Raw genomic sequence first — 27,383 nt, 5'->3', positions numbered from 1 at the left:
GAAGGGGCACATCAAGGCCAACTGCCCGAATCAAAAGGATGCAAAGAAGCAGAGAAGGAAGAAGGCCTTAAAGGCAACATGGGACGAATCTTCCTCAGAAGATGACAACGAACTCGATCAGACGAGTTTACTTGCGCTGATGGCCCGGGACCAGATCAACTAATCCGAGAGCGAGATCGAGTCGGAGGCCGAGTCCGAGCGAAGCCATGGATCCGTATCCATTTCTGAAGGACCCGATCCCTCTGTAAGTATTCCTCACCTTAATAATCTAGTTAATTACTTATTGCGAAAATTAGCTAAGTCGAATCTTAGAATTAAGTCACTTCTAAAGGAAGTAGCTGTCCTTAAAGAAGTGACTGACTCCAAATCCTTGATTGAACCAGTTCAGACTGGAAACTCAATTCAAGTTCAAAAACTTGAAGAAGAGAACTCCAGTCTGAAAACTCAAGTTAAGGATCTGGAGAAAACTCTAGAATCGTTTTCCTTAGGTTCCAAGAATCTTGACCTAATTCTTGGGACACAAAGAGTCGTTTACAATAGAACTGGTCTAGGATTTAAACCAAAAAGAAAATATAAATCCTACTTATCTCTTGTAGAAAGAACAGATAGAAAAATAGTCCAAGCATGGGTCCCCAAGTCTAAATTGATTAATCAAGTTGGACTTGGTCAATATTGGATCTCGAAGGATCAAATACACTACCTCGATAGACCATATCAAGGCTATGATCCAGGGAGAGCAAAAAGAAAAACGATACTAATAAAACGAACTTAATTCGAAATTAAATTAAATTTCAAAATTTACTTAAAAATTCAAAATTAAATTAAAAATTTGAAATTAAATTAAAATTCAAAATTTAAACCAAAATAGAGAAGGAGGATCCAGAATAGCTGGCACCCCTATCTAAACTACCCGACTGGGTAACCAAACTTAATCTACCCGAAATGGGTAAATAAGAGTAGACTACCCGGCAGGGTAATTAAGGTTAGAAAAAATAGGGCTAGGTTTAACTTGACTCACGGTACTGGTGAAGTTTTTGGATGATAGTACATTAGGGAAGCTTGGGCATCGCATGTCTAGGAAGATATGACTTCGACCTGGTGCATTTGACCAAGTGGAACTGACCGAAGCTACCCTTAAATGGATCCTAACCAGTTAGACCAAGGTTTAGTATTAAGTTCAATGGGTAGGACTATTTGGAAACCTCGAAGGCATGGTTACTTTAATGAGTTCCTTGTGACTCATCATAACCCAGAAGTTTATCCAAAGAATGCTTACTTATTGAACCCAAAGCTAAACCTGAATTTAACACAAAGTTAAACCAAACCCTTCAATTGAACCTCAATTCATCTCACAAAAATTATAGGATTCCCTGATTGAAAATTTAGATCGGGTGAGATGACTAAGTAATTAAAATCAAACTGATAATTAATTCAAATTCAAATTAATTTCAAAATTCTTTTAAAACTTAATTACAAAATCTTTTAAAACTTAATTTCAAAATTATTTTAAAAATTAATTTCAAAATCTTTTAAAACTTAATTTCAAAATCTTTTAAAACTTAATTTCAAAATTATTTTAAAACTTAATTTCAAAATTATTTTAAAAATTAATTTCAAAATCTTTTAAAACTTAATTTCAAAATCTTTTAAAACTTAATTTCAAAATTATTTTAAAACTTAATTTCAAAATTAATTTAAAACTTAATTTCAAAATTATTTTAAAACTTAATTTCAAAATTATTAAAACTTAATTTCAAAATTCCTTTAAAAATCTTTTCAAAATATTTCAAACTTATTTAAAAAATCTTTAAAACTTAATTTCAAAATTATTAAAACTTAATTTCAAAATTCCTTTAAAAATCTTTTCAAAATATTTCAAACTTATTTAAAAAATCTTTAAAACTTAACTTCAAAATTATTTTAAAAATCTTTTCAAACCTATTTTAAAAAATCTTTAAAACTTAATTTCAAATTTCTTTTAAAAATATTTTCAAACTTATTTAAAAAATCTTTAAAACTTAATTTCAAAATTCTTTTAAAAATCTTTTCAAACTTATTTAAAAAATCTTTAAAACTTAATTTCAAAATTCTTTTAATAAAAATATTTTCAAACTTATTTTTTAAAAATCTTTAAAACTTAATTTCAAAATTCTTTTAAAAATCCTTTCAAACTTATTTTAAAAATCTTTAAAACTTCTTTTCAAAATTCTTTTAAAAATCCTTTCAAACTTATTTTAAAAATCTTTAAAACTTCTTTCCAAAATTCTTTGAAAAATCTTTTCAAACCTATTTTAAAAATCTTTAAAACATAATTTCAAAATTCTTTAAAAAAAAAAAACTTTTCAAACCTATTTTAAAAATCTTTAAAACTTAACTTCAAAATTCTTTTAAAAATCTTTTCAAACTTATTTTAAAAATCTTTAAAACTTAATTTCAAACTTCTTTTAAAAATCTTTTCAAAATATTACAAAATCATTTTAAATCGTTTAAAACTTATTTAAAATCAATTTCAAAATTATTTCAAAATTAATTAAACTCATATTATAAATAAAAAAAAGGACACATGGCGCCTGAATGAAGGCGCCTACCACACGAGGGAGGCGCCCTCAACAGCGGCGGGAAATTTCCCATCGCCTGTTTAAGGCGTCTTAAGGAACCTTTTGTTGGAGGATCGGTGGCCGGCTAGAAGGGGGGTTGAATGGACGGCGCCCCCAATAACTCGCTTCCCTCGTATTCGTTAGTGCGCAAGAGGAAATACAAATACTAATTATGAATACGAAAGCTAAAGACAAAGAAAAGAACAAGCAAACCAATACACGTCGATGTAATGTGGTTCGGAGATGATGCTCCTACTCCACGGCTGTCCGTAAGGTGGACGATCCCTATCCGTCGGTGGATTAGCCCCCGGCAACCTCCGGCTATCTCAAGTCGCTCCTTGTGGGTGGAGAAACCTCACCACAAACACACCAAGACCTCTTGGATTACACAAGCACTTGAGAACTCTTGTGACTACTAATTAGGCTTTAACCAAGTCTAATTTCGTCAAGTTGGCCGGCCATCCCAAGCTCCTTCTTATAGAGCTTGGGGAAATCAGCCTTGCTGATTTGCCCGTTACCAGTCGACTGGTGCCAGCCCAACGGCACTCCAACGGCTATCTATCAGTCGACTGGTCTCATGACCAGTTGACTGATCCCAGCCATTTCGGGCACAGAATGCTTCTGTGCTCACCACCAGTCGACCGGTCCCAGTACCAGTCGACTGGTACAACCCTAAACTTAGGGTTTCCCATCCTGAGTACATTTCACTCGCACTCGGACCCTCACGACTCACTTGACTCTTCTTTGCAGCCTTGACCTCTTGCCTTCAAGCCTACTTCCTTTGGCTCTCGTCCCTCGGATGCATCCAAGCCCGCGGCTTGTCTCCAATGCCATCCTTCGCGTATGCCTCAAAGTCGCTTCCCTCGGCCCTTGTCCTTGCTGTCTTGTCAACGATCCCTCAGATGCATTCAAGCCCGCGGCTTGTCCTCAATGTCATCCTTCATCGGACCCGAAGCCGTCAACCTGAGTCACATGTGTCACCTGCAGTCCTGCACAACTCAAGTACACATATCAAATAACGAGGGTAAACCTAACTTAAACCCTTTGCCCAAACACCAAAACACATGGTCCCGCGGACCATTGGGATTGCTCCAACAATCTCCCCCTTTTTGGTGTTTGGCAATACGTTTAAGTTAGGGAAAACATATAGCAAATAAACATGCTAAAACGAATGGACTTACGTTGCCAAGGCTACACACTTGGCAACCGCCGAATGGACTTACGTTGCCAAGGCTACACACTTGGTCAACCGCCGAATGGACTTACGTTGCCAAGGCTACACACTTGGTCAACCGCCGAATCAAGTATTGGGACTTATCACAAGGCTCCCCCTACACCTACGCTCCCCATTGAGCTAGGATTTTACCACGGGCTTTTTAAGAACCTATCCTAAGGCTCCCCCTGCACCTAAACTCCCCAATGAGCTAGGATTTTACCACGGGCTTTTTAAGAACCTATCCCAAGGCTCCCCCTATACAAAGACACTTAAGGTTTTCCCAATTTAAACCTTACTTCTCCCCCTTTGCCTAACATCCAAAAATTTCTCCAACAATATCCCAATTGTTGAAAACTTATCATCTAACTGACCCTAAACTCATGTATTAATCCCCCTTGGATCCCATACATCTAGGTGAGTTGACATGGTCACAAACCAATGCTGAAAACAGTTTCAGACTGATATCAGTCGACTGCCCCAAGTGCCAGTCGACTGCCCCCCTTCGACAGAACCTTACAGAAACATTCTGTGGTCGAAAAACACTGTTACCAGTCGACTGATATCTGCACCAGTCGACTGGTACCCTTTTTCTGAAAAAATCAGCCTTTTCAGGCCAACTTCAGAAATGCACCAGTAATTCCTTAGACCTCCAAAAATCCCCAAATTTTGTGGAGAGGTCTATTGTACCAGTGTCTACTTGGGAAAAATACATTACAAAATGTATCTATCACCAATCCCAAGATTGACACAAAATCCAAAATTAGCTAAATGGTTCAATTGAACCTTGACCTAAAGTCCTAGTTTTGCCTTCCTCTTGATGTATTTGCCCATACCAACCCACAATGCATCCCTAGCATTGGTTTATATGACATCTATACATCCAAAACCAATTATCATGCTATATGACCCCAAATGTCATATTTCTTGCATGAAACACAATCCATGTGTGCCAAATCCCTAGGTTTGAGACTCAAATCCATCTCCAAACCATTTGGCACACTCCATGGCTCCTCTAGACTCCCAAGTAGAACCCACCTGAGATCCATTGGCCATGGGTCCCAAATTGACTCTTGGAGCTCCCCCTAGAGCTCTTTACCTTAGTCACCTCCCTAGGTGACTCATCTATTGTGGCTACACCGCAATGATGTCCCTTAGAAGATCTCCTTATCTTCTTGACCTTGGACACATCATCCTTGCCATAGTCATATGCAACCCTAGCATATTTCTTTTTATTGGCCTTGGATGACTCTCCCTTGCCCTTATCATGTGCCACCCTAGCACATGGTCTCCTTTTGACCTTGGAGGGACTAGATCGGTATCCCAAGCCCGATCTATCATAGTTGGGTCTTTGGCTACCCAACACCATACTTAATCCCTTAGATCCAATAGTGAATCTCTTAAGGAATTTCTCTAAACCATCAAGCTTTGCCTTCAAAGCTTGATTCTCCCTTTCTAGGTTCCTAACCCTAGAGTCAACATGTCCACCTTGGACATTCCTAGACCTACCCTTTCTAGGCATGTGTCTCCCCTTCTTAGGATTAATGCCTTGGGCCTCCTTAGGTCTACCATTCCTAGGTTTTTCATGAATTGGCCTCCTAGGGTTTTGATCTACATTAACCCTACTCCTATCATGATACTTAAATCCAAAATTTTGCATTGCTACATAATGATAATCATTATTTTTCCTAGCATGCATGGGAACATAAGAATTTGCATTGCATTTCAAATTAGGGTATACCTCCCTTACCCTTGAAGCTCCCCCTTGATTTGAGCTCCTCTTCTTCTTCTTCCATTTCTTTAAATGTGCAAGCTTCTTAAGCTCCTTCTTCTTTGGGCATTTGGTGTGGAAGTGACCCTTCATTCCACATGTGAAGCATACAATGTGCATCTTCTTCTTTTGGACTTCTTCCTTCCTACAACCCATGTTAGTATTTAAAATAACTTGATTGGGTTTAGGATTTACCTTCTTCTTATCCATTGGACACCTGCTCTTGTAGTGCCCCTTCTCATTGCATCCGAAGCATATAATGTGATCCTTTGACTTTGCTTCGGTGGAGATGTTTGCAAGGTTGACTTCCAAGACTTCCTCTTCACTTGTCTTGGATTCTTCCTCACCCTTTGAGGATGTCTCCTCATCCACACTAATGGATGCCATTTCTTCATCCTTCTCCTCCTTCTCCTCGGAAGTTGAGTGCTCGTCACCTTCCGGTTGCTCCCCCTCTACCAATTGTTGGAGGATCGGTGGCCGGCTAGAAGGGGGGTTGAATGGACGGCGCCCCCAATAACTCGCTTCCCTCGTATTCGTTAGTGCGCAAGTGGAAATACAAATACTAATTACGAATACGAAAGCTAAAGACAAAGAAAAGAACAAGCAAACCAATACACGTCGATGTAACGTGGTTCGGAGATGATGCTCCTACTCCACGGCTGTCCGTAAGGTGGACAATCCCTATCCGTCGGTGGATTAGCCCCCGACAACCTCCGGCTATCTCAAGTCGCTCCTTGTGGGTGGAGAAACCTCACCACAAACACACCAAGACCTCTTGGATTACACAAGCACTTGAGAACTCTTGTGACTACTAATTAGGCTTTAACCAAGTCTAATTTCGTCAAGTTGGCCGGCCATCCCAAGCTCCTTCTTATAGAGCTTGGGGAAATTAGCCTTGCTGATTTGCCCGTTACCAGTCGACTGGTCCATGCACCAGTCGACTGGTGCCAGCCCAACGGCACTCCAACGGCTATCTATCAGTCGACTGGTCTCATGACCAGTCGACTGATCCCAGCCATTTCGGGCACAGAATGCTTCTGTGCTCACCACCAGTCGACTGGTCCCAGTACCAGTCGACTGGTACAACCCTAAACTTAGGGTTTCCCATCCCGAGTACATTTCACTCGCACTCGGACCCTCACGACTCACTTGACTCTTCTTTGCAGCTTTGACCTCTTGCCTTCAAGCCTACTTCCTTTGGCTCTCGTCCCTCGGATGCATCCAAGCCCGCGGCTTGTCTCCAATGTCATCCTTCGCGTATGCCTCAAAGTCGCTTCCCTCGGCCCTTGTCCTTGCTGTCTTGTCCACGATCCCTCAGATGCATTCAAGCCCGCGGCTTGTCCTCAATGTCATCCTTCATCGGACCCGAAGCCGTCAACCTGAGTCACATGTGTCACCTGTAGTCCTGCACAACTCAAGTACACATATCAAATAACGAGGGTAAACCTAACTTAAACCCTTTGCCCAAACACCAAAACACATGGTCCCGCGGACCATTGGGATTGCTCCAACACCTTTAGGGCGCCTCCAAAGGCGCCTTAAAGAGCCCTTAAGGCGCCTTCACTCATCACTTTTGCCATGAACAGAAGCTCTTCCTTCTGTTCGTGTTCTGCCGAAACACAACTCAAGTCCGATTTTTCCCAACCAAGGCGCCTTCAACCCATCTCTTCCTCCTTTAATCCTAGCTATGCCTCCGAGGTATAATCTAAACTCTTCTCAATCATCTATTACCTAAATTTCTTGCTAGTTTTGCTATTTTTCTTGTATAATGTCAACAATAGGAAGCGTCATATTGTGGATCCCACACCGACTAGGGCCCCTTCCACGGACCCTAGATTCCCCTCGGAACAGTATAAGATAGATTTCACTAGGTTCACCTTTGAGTCTATCAAATCTAGATATATTGGTCGGGAATTTTTATCCCAATACTGTCAACCCGTAATCCAGATGATAAACTACTATCATCTAGATAAACTAGTTGACTGTACCACTACAGTTAACCAAGACCTGTGTGCCCAGTTCTATCACAACCTTGAAAAGGTTGATGATAGTACCTATTCCACCAGAGTTGGTGGTACTGACCTTCAGTTTACTCCCTCCCTACTTCGCACCAGCTTAGAGCTTAGGGAGTCCCAGTGTACATTCTTATGTTACCCGAGTAGGGAGCTACCTTTTAATGATCCCTATTCCCACATCACCTTAGATGACATCTACATGCATTTTTTTTGGGAGGAGAGACCCTTGGGCCTGACCGAGTTCAGATCCACTCTTCTTCGTGTTCAGGATTATGCTATGTACAGAGTCCTGATAGGGACCCATCTCATCTCGAGACGTCTCGAAGATGCGACCTTCCCACTCGTTCTTTCTGTACACCCTCAGCCAGTGCCTAGATATAGACATAGCTCTCCATATGTTTCATAACATCATTCTTGCATCTAGTCAAGTTACATCTGGGGTGATTCATATGCCTTACTGCCATATCCTGACCCAGATATTCTCCGGCTCTAAGATAGACATTACTAGAGGGGTACTCATCCCACTTACCATTTATGATGAGTTAGGCCAGCGTAGCCTTAGATTAGCAGGTGCAGAGGTCACTACCGAGGGGATTCTGGCCTGGAAGGGCCGACCACCACCAATTGCTGCTCCCGGTGCTCCAGAGGCCAAGGACTTACCAAGTGAGGGTGAGGAGTGGCTCGATTTCCTGGCAGAGGATTTTTTTCGCAGATCCTTCCACCTCTGCCGGACCCTCCACATCAGCCGGGCCTTCATCTTCGACATCACTCTCCGTCGAGGATAGGCTCACCCGACTTGAGGTTCACTCCATTGAGACTCAACGCTCCCTCCGATCTCTCCGATCCAAGATAGCTGCAGGTTTCGAGTCCCTACGAGGCGAGATACGGCGGCAGGGACATCCTCAGCCAGCACCCGAGCAGCCTCTAATCGATCCTCCAGCTGACGATCCACCTGCTTGACTCTATCTTTTTAGACTATCTGGACATGTCACTCACTTCTTGGATCTGGATATTTTACTCATCTTTTGACTGTATCTTGGATTTGGTTATCTGATGCTTAGTTGACTTATATTTTATTCAGTACTTATGTGTCACTTTTTCAAAATTGTGAGTAAAATTTTAAAATCACTTTTAAATTTGTTTTAAAAATTCTAGGAAAATCATGATTTCAAAAACCCCTTTTCTTAGAATTTTCAAATTTTGAATTTAGCCTAGGCTCTACCCTAGAAATCATGTTCCCCTAGATTTAAGCCAGAGCATCTCACAAACACCTAGGTATACCTTGATTGTGTTTGAAAAACATAGAATGGTGTGAGATGCATAGGGTACAGCCTGGACTCAAGAATGCTTATTTCTGTGCATCAAAATGAGTCTGGGCGTTAAATACTTTATTAACAGTAATCAAGTCAAGTCTTCCAGCTCTAGTCAAATCTAACTGGACTAAATGACTTAACTTGACTAACCAAGTGAAAGTTGCTGCCCTCTAGGCAATCAGCAAGTAGCTAAAGGTTAGACAGTTGATGAAGGAAATATTAAGTTTAAGCATGCTTGTACTTTAGAGCTCTGATACCTAATCAAAACAAATTAATAAATTAATAACTATTTCACTTGACTCATGCTTGGACTTAAGGACCAACCAATTTAATTAAATTAAATTTTAGTTTCTCCCTCTTCGTCCTAAAAATTAAAAAGTTCTTACTCCTATGTTTTCAACATTAAGTATTGTTTTATTCAAAATTAAGCTAAGTGTCTTTTTTACCTAAGCTCCATTTTCAAAATTTATTTTTTGCAAAAGACTAAGCTAAGTAGTTCATATAGAAACCTTCAATTTTTTTTCTTCAAACTTAGCCAACCTTCAAATCTAACTTTTTATAAATTCTTGCTAAGCATTTTTACTTACCTAAAGGTATTGAGAATCATTGCTTTCAAAATGTTTTTTGCTAAAAAGAGACTTCAAATTTCTTTAAGATTTTCAAAATTTAGCTAAGTATATTTCAAAATCAACTAAGTTTCTTTAATAGTCTACTAAATATTAGCCTTTTAAACTTAGTTAAAATTTTTTTTCCAAAGTCAATTTACCATTCATAAGCCTAATCTGTTTTTTCCAAAGAAAAATTAAAAATTGCTTGAAACTGACTTATTTTTTGATAAATGGCAAAGGGGGAGAGTAGGAAATTCAAAAAGTAAAAATCTACCTAATTCAAAAGTAAAAGGAAGCCCTGTATTAAGGGGGAGCTTCACAAAGTTTAAGTGTTAGCTTAAGTTATGCTTTTATTTGAATTAATATACTTAAGCTTACTCACTTAAAATCTTTTAATATACTTATGCATTTGTTTTATGCATTTGTTTTACTTAACTTTGAATTTGGGTCCATAATCAAAAAGGGAGAGATTGTTGGTGCGGGAAGCATCCGACGATCAAACCTAAGTTTTGATAATGGCAAAGGATTCAAAGTTAAGGTGTGTTGTGATCTAACAAGTCTGTTAAGTGTTTCAGGAAAAGACCTAACTGTGGTCAGGCAAGGTAAAAACCCTAGGTCATACGGGGTGGTAACCCTATGCGGAAGTCTTGGTGGGTCGAGTGCTTCAGGCAAAAGTCCTAGGTGGGTAACCCTAGGTGGAAAGTCCTGGTGTCGCGAACCAGGTGAAAGACTGGACCAGCCGGGAAGCGGAAGTCCAGCAGAAAGTTCGGAAGCATCGAGCACCGAGTAAAAGTCCAGTCGATCTGGAGGATCGCACTAGCATCAGGTAAATCTCCTGAGTGGAGTAGGTGAGGACGTGTTCCCCGTAGAGGGAACAGTAGGCGTCAGGTCAACCTAAGGTTTCTGGTCGGAAATCCGAAGTCAGACCCAGACAGTCTGGAGACTATCATAATATTCTGTTAACATATTTACTGTTGTTTTATGCTAACTTTGGTTTACAGGGTATGTGTTTGGGACTAACACTCTTGCAGGTACCAAAAACACAAAGTACACCTCGGATGAACAGTGTCTGAGGCGCCTCCATGGAGCTTGGAGGCGCCTCGGGTGCAAAGCTGGAGCTGGTTGCGAAGCACTCTGGAGGCGCCTTGAACCAGTTGCTTAAGGCGCCTTGAATAAGGCATAAGGCGCCTTGAAGAGATAAAATTCGACCAGTTCAAGCATGATCCACGCGGGCGACTCGGCAGCATGGAGGCGCCTTGAACACCCTTTATAAGGGGGTTTCGACCAGCAGCTTGAAATAATTCACTCTAAGAAATTCCTTTGCATATAACTGCTAACGACACGATCCAGAAGTGATGCAACAGCCTCCCGACGACCCGGAGCTCTGTTTCTTCTTCTTTAGTTGTCGGTACAAAGTTGTTATTATACTTTCATTGTAATTAGTTTATAATTCTTATCGAGCTTATAGTTGTTGCCCACGGAAAGCGATCAAGGATCGCAGGCCTTCGAGTAGGAGTCAATCTATGCTCCGAACGAAGTAAATTCCCCTGTGTCTTTGTGTTTGTGTTTCTTTATTCCACTGCGTGTTTTTAACTCTGATAGTTTTACGAATCGAACGAAATAGCCACGAGCGCTATTCACCCCCCCCTCTAGCGCGTCTCGATCTAACACAATTTGTATCAGAGCCCGGACTGCCAGAAGGTTTAACCGCCGACTGTGCACAAGATCTATGGTCTGATTGAGCCATGTGGGAACAATATTGGCCTCGAACAAAGAAAGTGGGGGCTCCTATGTTTAGATCAAGAGGACCAGACACTAGGCAATGAAGTCCTAGTAGGTCGGGTGGACCGAGGGGCAGGAAGACCTGGTGGGTCGAGGATTGGACGTGGGAAGCCTATGGTCTTTTGCTTGAGGGGGGCATTGTTGGGGTTGCAAGGTTGCAAACATAGTCCCATATTGAAAACACATGGGAAAGATCATAGGTTTATAAGAGAAAAGATATCTCTATTGGCATGAGGCCTTTTGGGGAGAGCCCAAGAGCAAAGCCATGAGGGTCTAGGCTCAAAGTGGACAATATCATGCTATTGTGGAGATATATAAATTCTTTTCGATCCTACAGCACTAAATCAGCATCTTGAGTTTTGTTCAACGTCCTAACATCTCACTTGTATCTAATGTGCTCTAAAACACATACAAGTCACCTTATAAGTCTTTGTGAGATGTAAAGTTTGGTTTTACCCTAAACTAGGGATCATGCATTTCTATCTAGGTATTTTAAGAATTTTGAACATCCACCAAGGATGTTACTTGTTAATGAATGTCATTTGTCCTTAATTGCAAGGAATTAAAAATAATGCATGATGTGCTATGGCATACATCAAAATACATAATTTTCAAAATAAAATTTCCTATAACTACATGATGTATGTATAACATGACATGGTATTTTTTTTTTCATCATAAAGCATAAATGCAAAGATGATGTCATGGCATATGATGAGCAAGCAAAGCATGGTAGTTTAGCTTAAACAGAATACCTAGCTTTTCTATCTAAGTGCCCTTAAATCCTTAGCTAAATCTAAAAATAGTCCAAGATTGCCCCTTATCTACTCATGAAGATGCCAAAATCTAAATTGGCATTTCTTTATCCCATGATTAAATTGGGCCAATTAAATTTAAGTATATTCCTCAATGTTTGGCATATTTTACTCTTTTAAAGAGTAAATGAATATCCACTTCATTTTCAAAGGTTAATAATAACCTTGAAAATGCTCTTCGAGTGTCAACTTCATCAAAGTTGGGTTAACTACCCTTCCAATTAGAGTTGACACTCTTTTACCCATCTAAGGGATAGAGAAAATGCTCCTAGGAGCTCAAAATCTATTGGTGCTCCTTGGATGCTCTAGGTACTCACTAGGGATAACTTCCCTAGATACCTTCCTAATGACCTTCTTAGACTTCTTTGTAGTCATAGTCACATTTGTTGCTACAAAGATACTCCTAGGGATAACTTCCCTTGTATTCTTGACTTGACCGCTAGACCTAGGGTTGGTTCCATAGCTATATGGAACCCTATGATAAGAAGGCACATCCTTCTTGGTTCTAGGTTTGTATCCCAAACCCCCTATGGCCATTGAATGGCTTATGTGCTCCTAGACCTATTTTATGCTCTTTTTTCCCTTTTAGGATATTTTCCATCTTTTTTAGGGTCTTTTCCATTTTATCAAGCCTTGACCTCAAGACTTGATTTTCTTGGCATAAATCCTTAGATTTTGGTCTTTCATTAAATCCTTGAGTATTTTTATTTCTAGGCTTATAACTATGATCCTTAGTTTTCTTGCCTAGATTTTTATTTACCTTCCTAATCCTAGGTGTAGTAGTTTTAGCATGAAGAGCTACATGTTTTTCCTTAATGTCATCATGCTTTCTATTTTTATGGTAAATAGCATTAAAATGAAATAAATTAGAGCTTGCATGCTATTTACCATTATTTAAAGGGGTAGGCCCAATAAATGATACCTTCGATTTTACCTTGGAAGCTCCCCCTTGACTTGTGCTTCCTCCTTTAGCCTTGACCGCTTTCTTCCCCTTAGGACATTGACTTCGGTAATGCCCTTTTTGATTGCATGAAAAACACACAATGTGCTCATTGCTCTTCTTTGTTGTGGGAACGGTCTCCTTGGGCTTATCCTTGCCCTTAGGCGGTGCCACTTGGCCCTTCTTCTTGGCCAATTTTGGGCACTTGCTCTTATAATGCTCATGTTCCCTACACTCAAAGCAAATAATATGATTTTTATTTTTAATTGAAATATTTTTTCCTTTGCATATAGGGATGGCACTTGATCCTCTATTTGATGTCTCTTGATTTTTGGAGGATACATCATCTTCTTCTCCACTTGACCCGGATGTAGAAGCTTCACCTTCTTCTTGATCCGGTATCAATGAAGGTCTCTCCCCCTCAATCCTAGAGGTGGAGGCTTCTTTATCTTCATCTTATACATGGAATGAGGAATATGCTGCTTCCTTGCTCTTTTCATTGAATTCCTTTGAAGATGAGGATTCTTGGACTTCCTCTTCAAAAGTTGAGCATCTTTCAACTTCAGAGTTCTCTTGCTCTTGACCTTGATCCACTGAGTCGCTCTCTTTGGATTCTTCTTGATTTGGTACAGTGGAGGGGATCTCATGAATCTTTTCCAAATTACTCCAAAGCTCCTTGGCATCCTCAAATTCTTCAATTTGAGCCAAAATATTGCTTGACAATAAATTGACCAATAGTTTCATCACTTTATCATTTTACTCGCTCCTTTGAATTTGCTCTTGGATCCATTTGCTCTTCTTGAGGATCTTGCCTTTTGAATTTCTTGGAGCTTTGAAGCCTTCCATTAGAGCAAACCATTGCTCTATCTCCATCATCAAGAAATGTTCAATTCTTGATTTCCAAGAATCGAAGCTCGTCATAGTGAATGGTGGAGACACCCTTGTGTCGAATCCGAGTCCATCTCGAAATTCCATCTTGAAGTTGAGCCTCGGATAGAATCTTTTGCTTGATGAAATTTGCTCAAACTTCTTCACCCTCTAGCTTTGTTGCCCCTTCCAACGATGATTCCAGTGAAAAGCGACCTCGCTCTGATACCACTTGTTAAGGTCGAAATGTGCTAGAGGGGGGGGGGGGGGTTAATTGCTCGTCGCTTGTTTCTTGGTGATGATATGCAGCGGAAAATACAAGAGACACAATTACAATGCTAACACAAGGATTTACTTGGTATCCACCTCAAGAAGAGGTGACTAATCCAAGGATCTACACACGACATGCACTCTCCATTAATAAAACACTCCTTCTCTGTCGCAGCCGGAGGTGGAGAAACCTCGTACAAACTCACACAACAACAAGAAGAAAAGAAGAAGCAAAATACAAGTAAACCTTACAAGATTTTACACAGTAAACCCTAGCTAGCTTCCCCTTCTTGTTTGGAATGCCTCTTGACCTTAGAAATGTAAGAACACCTTGCTCCAAGAAGCTTCAAGATCTGGCAGTGAGCTCTATGGAGAGATCGCTATGTGTCTGAGATGAATCGAGTGAAGGTCTGCTAAAGAAAATGCTCGCAACAGCTTTATCCAGCGTCAACGGTCGGATCCCAATCGATTGGATTGCTCCCAATCGATTAGGGAGGCTTTGGATTGATCAGTCGATCGATCCAGAGCGCCTCTTGTTAGTTAGAGCCTTAGAGTCAATCATATGATGATTGTTGTATGAACTCATTGTATCATATTCCTATGTATATAAAGGCATTTGTTTTGGTTATTATACTTACTTGTATTGGTGTCAAATAATTAAGTATAATAGCGTCCTTGAGTAGAAGGTTCTTATCTATATCAATCGATTGGTTGAATCGATAGTGAGATGATATAGAGAACACTATTTTTAATCATTCCTAGTCAAGTATTAACATTCAGGGACAATGTTAATGCGATGAGACTAGCATGTAGGTCAACTCGATTACTTGATCTCACAAGTCATGGATATAGAGATATCAAGTTGACACATGGGTATGCATTGGAGAATGTATACTGAATGACCCGCCATGAGAAAGTATCATGGATCCTTATATGAGTGTCATATACTTTCTCATGTGGCTATTAGTATGACTATTAGTCTTTGAACCTGAAGTCACCATGGTTCCCTACATAAGGAGTTGCATACTTTGGCTTCGTCAAATGTCACCCGTAATTGAGTGGACTATAAAGGCGATTACTGGGTATGTAACAAATTATGCGGAGGGATGTAAGTGATGTAGATGGGATCTATCCCTCTTATATAACGGGAGTGACATCGTTATTCTTGATAGAGTGAGACCACTAAGTGCATGGCCATGCCCAAATGAGTCAATATGAGATATTGAGCTCATTTGATTATAGTGAGTCTACTTGGAGTTCAAGATTTAGATTGATTAGAGGATGACACCGTCTATGTCTCAAATTGATCAACCTAGATGTCAAGGATAAAAAAACATTGTCATATATTGTGAAGAGTCACAATTAGTAGTCAAAAGGTGATGTTGGATCTCAACATTCTTGTAACTTGGATAGTAATGATGTGTTGCTAGATACCGCTCATTACTTATGCTTCTAAATGGGTTTAGGAGCATTGCCAACATTACAAGAACCTATAGGGTCACACACAAAGGGCAATTAGATGGAGATTAGGTTCATTTGATGTACCTAGAAAATTAGGTTCATGTGATGAACTAAATTGGATTAAGAGTAATCCAAACTAGAGTAATTGAGTTGGACTCAATTTGATTCATGTGTCCAATGAGTGTAATTTAGATTATGACTCATTGAATCAATTTGATTCATGTGTCCAATGAGTCTAATTTAGATTATGACTCATTGAATCAATTTAATTTAATAGATAGAGATTCAATAAATTAAATTGACTTGAATCAAAGGTTGGATTTGATCAACCATGGGAGAATTTAAGTCAAGTTTGACTTGACTTGAAAGGGAAGATGAAGAGTCAAGTTTGACTTAACCTTGACTTGACCAAATGTCATGTCATTATGACTTGGCATAGGGCTGGCCAATGATGATGTGCCACATCATCAAAGGTTACATGAGTGTGTGCCACCTCATGAGGGAGACCAAGAGTTGTGACCCTTGGTATACCATGGAGATAAAAACTCCTCCATTAAGTGGTCGGCTACTTAAGTGTGCATTTGGTGTGCTTGTGTATCTCCATCTTCTTCTTCCTCTCATCCTTCTCCCTCTCCTCATCTTTGGCCGAAACCTCCATGAGTGTTAGCACACTCTAAGGTTTCTTCTCCATCCTTTTTGTTCGTGTGGATACACATAGAGGGGTGTTCACTTGACACCCTTGAGATCCGGCGAACCTTGGACGAGCGGGATAAGCGAAGGGCTTCGTATCAAAGGTATAAACTCCTTAACATGTAGATCTAGTGTAGATCTAGGTTAGAAAACAAGTACACGAAATTTTAATCTTCGCACAGATCCGGTGGCATGGGACTTCGGGGTTTTCGCAACGCAAAAAGCGATTTTTGTGGCTCGAAAGTCCCACACCTCTCTGCTCTTTGGAAATTACCTGAATCGATTGCTCGATCGATTCAGGGTTCTCACGCGATTTCCAGCGCTCCAATCGATCACCCAATCAATTGGAGGCTCCCAATCGATCGGGTGATCGATTGGGAGGCTTTCTGTGCTCGCGCCGATTCTCCCCAATCGATCCACCGATCGATTGGGAGATGTTTTTATCGCGACACCTCACCCAATCGATCAACCGATCGATTGGGCATGAGTCAATCAATCTGTTGATCGATTGATCCAACTTGATTTGCCCTAATCAAGTCCCAAGCCCCTAAAACCCAACATCTGATCAACCATAACCTGTTGGGGCATCATGCCTAGCATCCGGTAACCTTCGACCTACTAGGACTTCCTCACCAAGTGTTAGGTCAATCCCTTTGACCCACTTGAACTTTTCTCCTCGTGCCAAGTATCTAGTTAACCCTTTGATCTACCTGGATTTCTCAATACCAGGTGTCCGGTCAATCTTGACTCACCTGGATTTCCACATGCTTGGCTTCACTCACCAGGACTTCCCTTCTGCCTAGCTTCACTCAGTAGGACTTCCCATCTGCCCGGTTTTACTCACCAGGACTTTCACCTAGCTTCACTCACTAGGGTTTTCATAATGTCTAGCTTCACTCACTAGGTCTTTCACCTGGCTTCACTCACCAGGATTTCTCAACTGCCTAGCTTCACTCATCAGGACTTCTCCTCTGTCTAGCTTCACTCACTAGGTCTTTCACCTGGCTTCACTCACCAGGATTTCCCAATTGTCGGGCTTCACTCACCAGGTCTTCTCAGTCAAGTATCCAGCCAGCCTTGACCTACTTGACTCTTCTTCACATCTAACTGGTCAACCTTGACCAGAGGAGAATTGTACCAACAATCTCCCTAAATGAACGATTGCACCTGCAATCTCCATGTATTGTCAAACATCGAAATCCAAACATCAAGACTCAAGCTTGAGTCATCTCAAGCTTAGTCACTTAGGTCAACCTTGACCTAGGGAATATTGCACCAATAGGATTCAGTCAAGCAAAAAGCCAAAGTTAACATTATTTACTAGATAGAAGTTATAGCTACATCAGCACCTACACATGGGAGACTCCCAGTGATCAGAGAGTCCTATATAAGGAGCTTCGAGGTAGAGCTGGAGATGATAAATATTCATAAAACCTAATCCCCATGAATTTTACAAATTGGAAAGAACTTGAAATAGGAATACAAACATATGAGCATGGATCTTATTTCATTGAATCATGCAATAACAAAGTAATACATGAACTGAAAGACAAGGAACCTGATTAAAGATCTATTATCCTTGCCCTTTAGCATCGTTTGGTAGATTCTTGAGGAAGAAGAAGAAGGGAAGCAAAGGGAGAAGATAATTCAAAGGTGCTAGGGTTGATGGCGCCGAAAAGTTCTAGGTCAATGGAGAACCAAGAGTTCTATCAAGATTACCCTAAACCCTCATGCACCAACCCCTATATAGAGAGATTCGATCTCTTATCAACCCATAGATGATAATGGATCGGGCTAAAGGATACCTTAAACTCATATCCAATAATTCGAAAACCAAAAAAAATAATTAGATCACTTTAAAGGGGTTGGATTGTATTCACATGTGCAACTTACAAATAATCTCACCTAATAGGGATAATAATATCTAACATGAGAATCATCCCTTGCTCAATCATCTAGTTTTGTTTTTGTGCTTTGAGTGCTCTTTCGCCTTCTATGCTGCGACTTGCACTTCATTTTATTTTGGCAACACCTTGAGTAATATTCTCTTTTGTTTTAGTGTTTCCTTAATCTTTTTATTGTGCTTAAATTTTTAGATTCTTTTTCTATAAGGTTTCTTAACTAGGAGAAAGTAGAAATAAGAATCAATTTTTTAAATTACTATATGTCTATACGTCTAGTCTATACTTTTGGCATGGTTGATCAACCTGTATGCTTAAACTACTAAACTTCATTATTATCTTAGTCTTACTTGATTAAATCAATCTAAGTTAATTTATTATTATTTTTACTATGCTAACTCTAATTGATTGAGTTTCTATTTACTCATATTTTTTTTTGTAAAAATTCTTAATATTATTCACCCCCTCTAGCTTTGATTTCGATCCTATAGTTAGCTTCATACATTGGTTCGTCAGTTGCTGATGTCTCTTCTTCTACATTTTCCTTGACCAATAAATTTTTTTTTCTGATCAATAAGAGCAGGTTTCTTGCATTGGTTTGCCCTATATCCCTATTCAACACAATGAAAACACCTGACAAGGGCCTTAGAATTAACATGTGGTGACTACTGCTGTGAAGAACGAGAATCCTGAGGATGATCTGGCTGACTATTTTGGTCGCCTCTAACCACTGATTTCCGATTCTGCTATTTTTCAATAGCTAATGCACACTAGTAGGCCTTGGAAACCATCCACAATGAATGAAGGACAGGACGTCTTGCAAGGGTTGGCACAACCCCTTAAGTATCATGCTACCATCTGCTCCTTCTTCTCGGATAAGTCATTCTTAGCAACCAACTGGTAGAACTCCTCTGTATAATCTTTGATCAATCTCGTGTACCTGTCTCAATGCATAAAGTTGCTGAAACAAAATTTAGGTGTAGCCGAAAGGAAGTATTCCCTTAGATTTTTCTTCATCTTCTCATAGTCAGTTATTTGGGGCTTGTCCTATCTATCTCATGAGCACTGCAACTACTCCCACCACACCGATGATTGATCTGTGAGTCTAATGAAAATCAGCTTCACCTTCATCTGATCTGGAACTTTCTTATAATTAGATATTCACTCCACTTCATTGATCCAGAATTCTGCTTGTTGGTGATACGGGTTCTTAAAGGTAGATTCAGATTCCTAATATGAGATCTCACAATCTTTAAGATTTGTGTTGCTAAATGCTGGGTTTAATTTATAACTTATCTTTGTAAATCCTCAATTGTCCGCATGTCATGAACAATACGATCACAATGTTGGACTTCCTCAATAAAAACATATCTATTGATCCGATCGTGACCACGACAACCTTTCATTGGAACTAATGCTTGGCTTCCTCAATCAGGATCTATTTGCTATGATACCAACTGACGTCGGACGGAATAGAGATTATCCTGTAGGTTAACAAGAATGAAGATTTGAGAATAAAATAAGAAGAGAAACTGTCGTCCTTAAGGTTTTTTTTCGAAAAAAGAAATTTTATTTAATAATATAAGATAATCCCTTAAATAGTTAAATAAACACTTATATAGACAACCCTAACTCATATAAGCAAAACTATTAAAAATATCATAAAATAAAAATCATCAAAATTAGTAAAATATATATTTAGAGACTCTAAAAAATACTAATTAAATGTTATTTTTCAAATATGAAATTTAAGGATTATGAAAATCATTTGATAACAAATTTAAGTTTTTGAAGAAACTTCATTTCAAACTAAATAACATTTCATTTTGATATATGAGTCAAACACTATTTTTTAAAATTTGGGAGGTTTTGGAGAGATCATTTGATTCGATCCTGTATGGGGTGGGTGGCACGGAGAGTAAAAAACAAAGAGAGCGGCGCAATTAAAGTGACAATTAACGCAATAGCCAAGGTGCTTGACTCACAGTACAGTCATCGTCTCTTGATATCTAATCAGAATATTTGATGCATGGTCATGATGAAATCAAGTCGCCTATGACATGGGCGATCAATCTGGTACCTGTTGTCATAAGTAGGTCCTGAACAATTGATTGAACTGATCGAATTGAATATACTAAAAACTAACTAAATTAATTTTTAAAAAATGAATTAAACTAATTAATTTTTTCTATAAAAACTAAATTGATCGAACTGATAAAAATATCGATAAATTTAGTTTTTGACGGAATTAATCGAATTAATCAAAATTTGAAAACTTTATCTGGTTTTAATTAAAAAAATATTTTATTTAATTAATTATTTTTTTCAATAAAAATAGTTAAATTAATATTCATATTCGGTTTAATCAAATTACAAAACTTAAAATCGAAATGGAATCGAATTAACTGAAACTAAATCAAATTTAAAAAAAAATAAAAACTGAATTAACTGAATCAAATTTCCAAATATGGTCAGTTTGATTCAATTAATTCGATTTTATCAAATGTTTACTCACCCCAATTATCAAGTCACGTGGGGTTCTCCCGTCTCTTTCACTTCACTTTCTATTCTGTTTATAATTATGGGGTGAAAGTGGAGAATGGATGAAAATCAAACAATTTCGAGTTTTGACTCATTTTACAATTTAAATCAACCAATATAATATTGGGATCTTGTAGTGGTACAATCTGAGTGGGGGCAGAATGATGTCATACTACCATTTTAGCGAAGTCGAGGCTAGAGTTTGATTTTAAAGAGATCTCTTTAAGATGAATTTGCCTCGCACACAGTGCTCACGCAACACGACAATAGTCTCCCAAGATATAACAACTTTATCTTGCAATTAGATCCGAACTGAAGAAGCTTCTCAAACTCTCCAATGCAAGTATAGAATGCAATGCTTACTTTGCTTGGAAGGAATTAAATGATTTAAATGAGGATGTGAGGGACCTTATTTATACTAAATGAAGGGGTATAAGAACCTCTAGTTCAATTAGATCTCATCCATCCATTTTGAATTGGATAATGTAGATCACATCCTTTCCTAAGAGACATACTGCCTCTTCATTAGATGTCACCCTTTAGAAATTAATGAATGAGATTTGGCCATCCAAAGGGCACTTAAATCTTTCAATTTGAATGAACAAGATTTGTCAATCTTGATACAATGAACAAGATTTGTTAATCTTGATCCAACGATCTAGATTTAATTTCTTATTTACATTAAATTTCTAACAATCCCCCATATAAATGAAAATTAATGCATGCATATTATCACCTAAGAAGAGTTCAATCAAAAAATTATTGCATTAGGAGAGGTAGCTTGTGGCTTTGAACCTTCCGTAGTAGAGTATCATCGAATTTACTAGGTTACTTAGTGAACATGATGTCTTGAACTACTCAGTCATTCGTGTAAACCAAGATAATGGTACCTATACAATAACTTCTCTCACTTCTTTATAGTTCTTACTGTTTTATCCGTTTTGGCTATAGACAACATCTTGAATTCATAAGTATTTCATTGAACCGGTCCATCCTCATACTTATATAGGTGACCTCCTATAAAGAGTATCCTACCATACTCTACTTTTTCAAGTATAGGAGTCATTAAAAGTTTATAACTTAACCTCACTACATATCGTAAGTAGCACTTTTCCATCCTAGGAATAAGAAGGGAACAAGTCCAAGTGGTCACGCAAACTTGTATAATTTCTTATTTACATTAAATTTCTAACAATCCCCCATATAAATGAAAATTAATGCATGCATATTATCACCTAAAAAGAGTTCAATCAAAAAATTATTGCATTAGGAGAGTGTAACGCCCGAAAATTCTTGAAACTGCATTACTAATATTCTATGATTTTTCTGGAATTTTTAGATATTTTTCCAGAATTTTCCGAGTAGCGGAAGCAACAAAAATAATTAGAACCGCAAAATAGCTTAGGCGGGAATCGAACCCGAGACCTATGGTTTCGGGATAATGTTAGTAACCGGTTGAACCCAGCAGGGCCGTGTTGGAAGAAAGAGGAACCAATTACATTTATATTAGAGTTGGGTTTAATAATCCACTTAATATAAATTAAGAACTTAAGTTGGGTTTGGTTTAATTTGGTTCGGCAACCTTCTCCTCTCAAAACCTCACGCCACCTTCTCCTCTCAAACCCTCACCGCCGCCTCTCCCTCTCCTCCTTCTCACGGCATACCAAGCCCCCAAGGGCCAAGGGAACTTCTTCCGGCGACGACTCCAACACGAAAAAGGTTCTTCTCCGCGAGAGGAACATGAAGACGCTAGTGGATCATTGAGAGGATCGTTTCCATCGGAAAACCAGCGATTTGAATCGTAAGAAATTACGAATAGGAGGTAAGAAACTACTCACCTGCAGTATAATAGCTCCGTTTGGTTTTCTACGCATTAGTTTTAGCTATATGCAGGTTTTTCGGCACATAGGGTGTGTTTGAACCCTCCTCGAGGATTAGGGATCTAGTTGAGCACCTCTAGACGGGCCGGACACGTTGGTCTCCTTTAGTTGGAGATTCTAGACGTTGTCGGGTGCCTAGTGGTGATCTCCCTATTAGAGGTGAGAGTTGGAGCACACCAAGTGTTCGGTAAAATGTTAGTGTAGCTAAATACCACCTCAGTTATGTTTAACAGCTCAGTTAAATGCATTAGTAGCATTTAAATCGGTATGTTAGTCTAGTTTCAGCTTACATGGGACTACGGTCCAATGGGTGGGCTCCCACAGTCGCCTCTAGGTTTAGATAACCTAGCTCTAGGTTCAGATAACCTAGAAACAGCAAAATAAGCAATTAGTAGCTATATTCAGTATTTTATTCTCAGTGGCACTGTACTAGATTAGATATCCATTGGGCTGGGCTCCCATAGTCGGTCCCTAGGTTTAGATAACCTAGTTCTAGGTTTAGATAACCTAGTTAACCCTACTAAATTCGGGACTTGCAAACCCGGGTCTAGTTAGGGATGCGCGCATAGCAAGTACAGTTGCCGGGCCCAAACAGCATGATTACTATTTTCACTTATTATGATATTAGCTTTCAAACTCTTAATCTAATCCAGTGATTATAGTTTAAGATCAGTTTTAGCGCAGTTCAGTTTCAGTTCAGTATCATGATCCAGTTTAGTTTTTCCCTGTGAATATGAATGATAACTTTATGTGCAGTTGTTATACATGTTTTTATGTTCAGGTTTAGATATGCCATGATTGTATGCTTATATACCATGCCATGCTAGTTTATTCAGTATATCCAGCATATGTTTCAAACAGCATGATTTAAAATCATATTTGCATCGTTGCATGTTTTTGTGAGGTAGATGGTTTCTTACTAAGCTTTAAGCTTACAGATACTATTTTTCCTTATACTGCAGATAAATGTAAAGGAAAGATGGACTAGCAGTGGAGGTTGGAGGTCAATGCAGATCAAGATGTGTGTGGCAGGAACTGGAATAAAAGATCCTTAGGGAGTTAGCAGATTAAGAACTTAGTTTTTGTTTTAAGATACTTTTATGCAGTTCTAGTGGTTTTAAATGCTATGAATTAATAAGCTTTGCACTAGATCATGTTAGAATGCTAGTTAATAGATATTAGAACGTTTTACATGCATTCTATAGCTGTTGTGTGATGTTTTATCACGAACAAGTGCTGAAATCAGAGTTCCAGGAGCGAAATCAGAACTCTGATCGGTCTATAGACCGATCAGAGTCTGTGCTGTGCCACTGGATCGGTCAGCCGACCGATCCAGATGCAAACAGAAGGTGGTATCTGCCACTGGATCGGTCAGCCGACCGATCCAGTCGCGAACAGAAAGTTGGCCTTCGCGAACAGAGGTTACCAAAGCTTGCTGATCGGTCTGCCGACCGATCAGTGAGCCACTGGATCGGTCAGCCGACCGATCAGTGCACTTCTGGATCGGTCGATAGACCGATCCAGCCATGTACAGAAGCGACAGCCTATGGATCGGTCAGCCGACCGATCCAGAGAGTTTTCTTCCGTGCCAGTATCAGCTGGGTCGATCACGGGATCGATCCGACAGCCCAATCGATCTAGGGATAGATTGAAATGCCTGATTACAGCTAGCAGGTCATCTGAGAGACATAGATTGTCTTCCCTAACATGTGTACAACCCTTAGGTACACCTAGAATGTTAAGTTTAGATTTTATAGAAATCAGTTTAGTAAGATTTTCATCAATCCAGTTTTTCCGCATTAGTCATTTAGCACAGCATAACTGTAGCGATCGGCCTTACAGCCTAGTAGTAGAAGGTGGGTCGTTACAGAGTGGTATCAGAGCAGTGTTCCATACTTCCTACACACACATCAGCATTGTACCTGCAGCTTCCAAGTAAGGATACCTCTACTCTCTTTATTGTTTCTTGCTTTCTAGTTACAGTTCATGTTTATATGTCTATTGCCTGTTAGTCTGTGCTAGTCTTTTAACATGATATCAGTAGTTATATAACTACAATTACCTTAGTTATGTTATGTTCTCTATGTCGTTAGAAATGGCACGAGGATGCCCAGCTAGAAGGGCACTAGCTACTGAGCCCCAGCAAGAGGCAGGTAGTTCAGTGCCTCCTCCTGACCTTACAGCATTAGTGGCTCAGTTAGCTGAACAGCAACAAGAAATAGCCACCTTAAAGGCTAACCAAAAAATACCCCCACAGTTACCGGAACCAAATCGACGACTCCGGTAGTCTTAGAGGTTCCAACAGCACCAGCACCAGCACCAGCAGCCCCAGCAGCTGAGCCAAGAAAGGAAGCCTATCTGATCTAGTGGCAGCGGGTCAAGCTAGAGAGCTTCTCAGGCACTAGTGAACCATGGGATGCACAAGCCTGGTTCAAAACACTGGAGAGCACGATGGAGCTTCTGGACTGGCCAGAACACGAGAAGGTGAAGTGTGCCTCCTTCTGCCTGACAGGAGACGCACGCATGTGGTGGGAAAGAATCAGAACGAAGCGCCCAGTGAACCAGATGACATGGGCTGACTTCGAGAAGGAATTCTTCGAGGAATTCTTTCATATGCGGGTTACAAACCGCCACTACGACGAGTTCACTGAGTTTCATCAGGGCAGCCTATCAGTTGAGGAAGCCGTGATGAAATTCAACAGGTTGGCTCGTCTATGCCCAGAGCTAGTCAGCACAGAGAAGGAACGAATCCAGTTGATGCTCAAGATGCTGAGGCCAGAGATAGCAGTGAACGTGGCTGGTGGCATACATAGGCCACAAACCACAGAGGAGTTAGTGAGCAGTGCCTTGACCACAGAGCATTACCAGAACAGCATAAAGCAGCAGAAGCAAGTCCCCTCAGAGTCCAAAGGCCAAGGAAACTCTCACACTCAAAAACAGCAAGGCCACAGCTCCAACTGGAAAGGGAACTCCAACAACAAGCGCAAATCAGGGAGTGACTCAAAAGGAGGACCATCTAGCAAGCGACCCAGTTATCCAAAGTGTGCCACTTGTGGGAAATTCCACCCAGGGGTTTGTCGCAAGGGCACACGAGGATGCTTTGAATGTGGACAAGAAGGGCACATGGCCAAGCAATGCCTGAACAAGACCGGTCTTCCTCAGCCACAGCAGATTCAGATGCAGGCCAGCCAGCTCAGTTATATCAGATGCAGGCCGCTCTAGAAGGTCCACTTATCAGCCAGGGAAGATTAGAAGCCCCTCCAGCTATGGCGAATGCGAGGATCTACTCACTCACCAAAGAGGACGTAGCCAATGCCTCGACAGTTGTCACAGGTCAGATTAGCATTTTTCAGTATAGTGCTACTGTTCTATTTGATACTGGGGCAACCCATTCATATATAGCAGGGTGTTCTCCGAAAAATTAGAAATACCCTCAGAGGTACTCAGTGGTCAATTTTTGACGGCACTACATGGCATCCACGCACTGGCTCAGAGCAGTGCTGATCATTATAGTAGACAGAGAGCTCTTTTGTGATCTGATAGTGCTAGAAATGACTGACTATGACGTCATCCTTGGAATGGACTTTCTGATCAGATACGGTGCTTCCATAGAGTGCCATAAACAGAAAGTCGTATTCCAACCCGAAGCAGAAATACAGTTTGAATACCTCGGAGAACCAAAGAGAAAAGCCAGAAAATTCCTCTCAGCAATGAAGGCACAGAAGTTGATGGATTCGGGATGTACGGGGTACCTAGCACATGTAGTCAATACCAGCCAGGACAAGGACCAACAGCTAGCAGAGGTCCGAGTTGTATGTGACTACCCAGCAGTCTTCCCTGAAGAGTTACCAGGCCTAGCACCAGTCAGGGAGATTGAATTTGAGATAGAGCTTTTCCCCGGCACCAATCCTATTTCCAAGGCGCCCTACCGCATGGCTCCAGCAGAACTGAAGGAACTTCATGAGCAACTACAGGAGCTGCTTGACAAGGGTTTCATACGCCCTAGTCACTCACCATGGGGAGCGCCCGTGCTGTTCGTGAAGAAGAAGGATGGAAGCATGCGGCTATGCATAGACTACAGAGCACTGAATCAAGTCACAATCAAGAACAGGTATCCTCTTCCCAGAATAGATGACCTGTTCGACCAGTTAAAGGGAGCAGCAGTGTTCTCTAAGATTGACCTCAGATCAGGATATCACCAAGTCAGGGTCAAGGAGGGTGATATACCGAAGACAGCATTCAGGACCAGATACGGACATTACGAGTTCGTAGTCATGCCTTTTGGCGTGACAAATGCTCCAGCTACATTCATGGATCTCATGAACAGAGTATTCAGGGAGTATTTAGATAAGTTTGTTATTGTATTTATCGATGACATTCTTATCTACTCAGGAACTCAGGAAGAACACTCAGAGCACCTGAAACTAGTATTGGAGACCCTTCAGCAGAACCAGCTATACGCCAAGTTCACAAAATGTGAATTTTGGCTAGACCAGGTGTCCTTCCTGGGTCACATCATCTCAAAGGATGGTATTATGGTAGATCCCAGTAAGATAGAAGCAGTAAGTAACTGGAAGAGACCTAAGAACGCCAGCGAGATCAGGAGCTTTCTGGGATTAGCAGGATATTACAGGAAGTTTGTAGAGGACTTCTCCAGGATAGCCTCCCCACTGACAGCTCTTACCAGGAAGAACAGGAAATTTCAGTGGACAGAGGACT

This window comes from Zingiber officinale, chromosome 1A (genome assembly GCF_018446385.1).
Source record: "Zingiber officinale cultivar Zhangliang chromosome 1A, Zo_v1.1, whole genome shotgun sequence".
Lineage (NCBI taxonomy): Eukaryota > Viridiplantae > Streptophyta > Magnoliopsida > Zingiberales > Zingiberaceae > Zingiber > Zingiber officinale.
Note: the sequence above shows the minus strand (reverse complement) of the source record.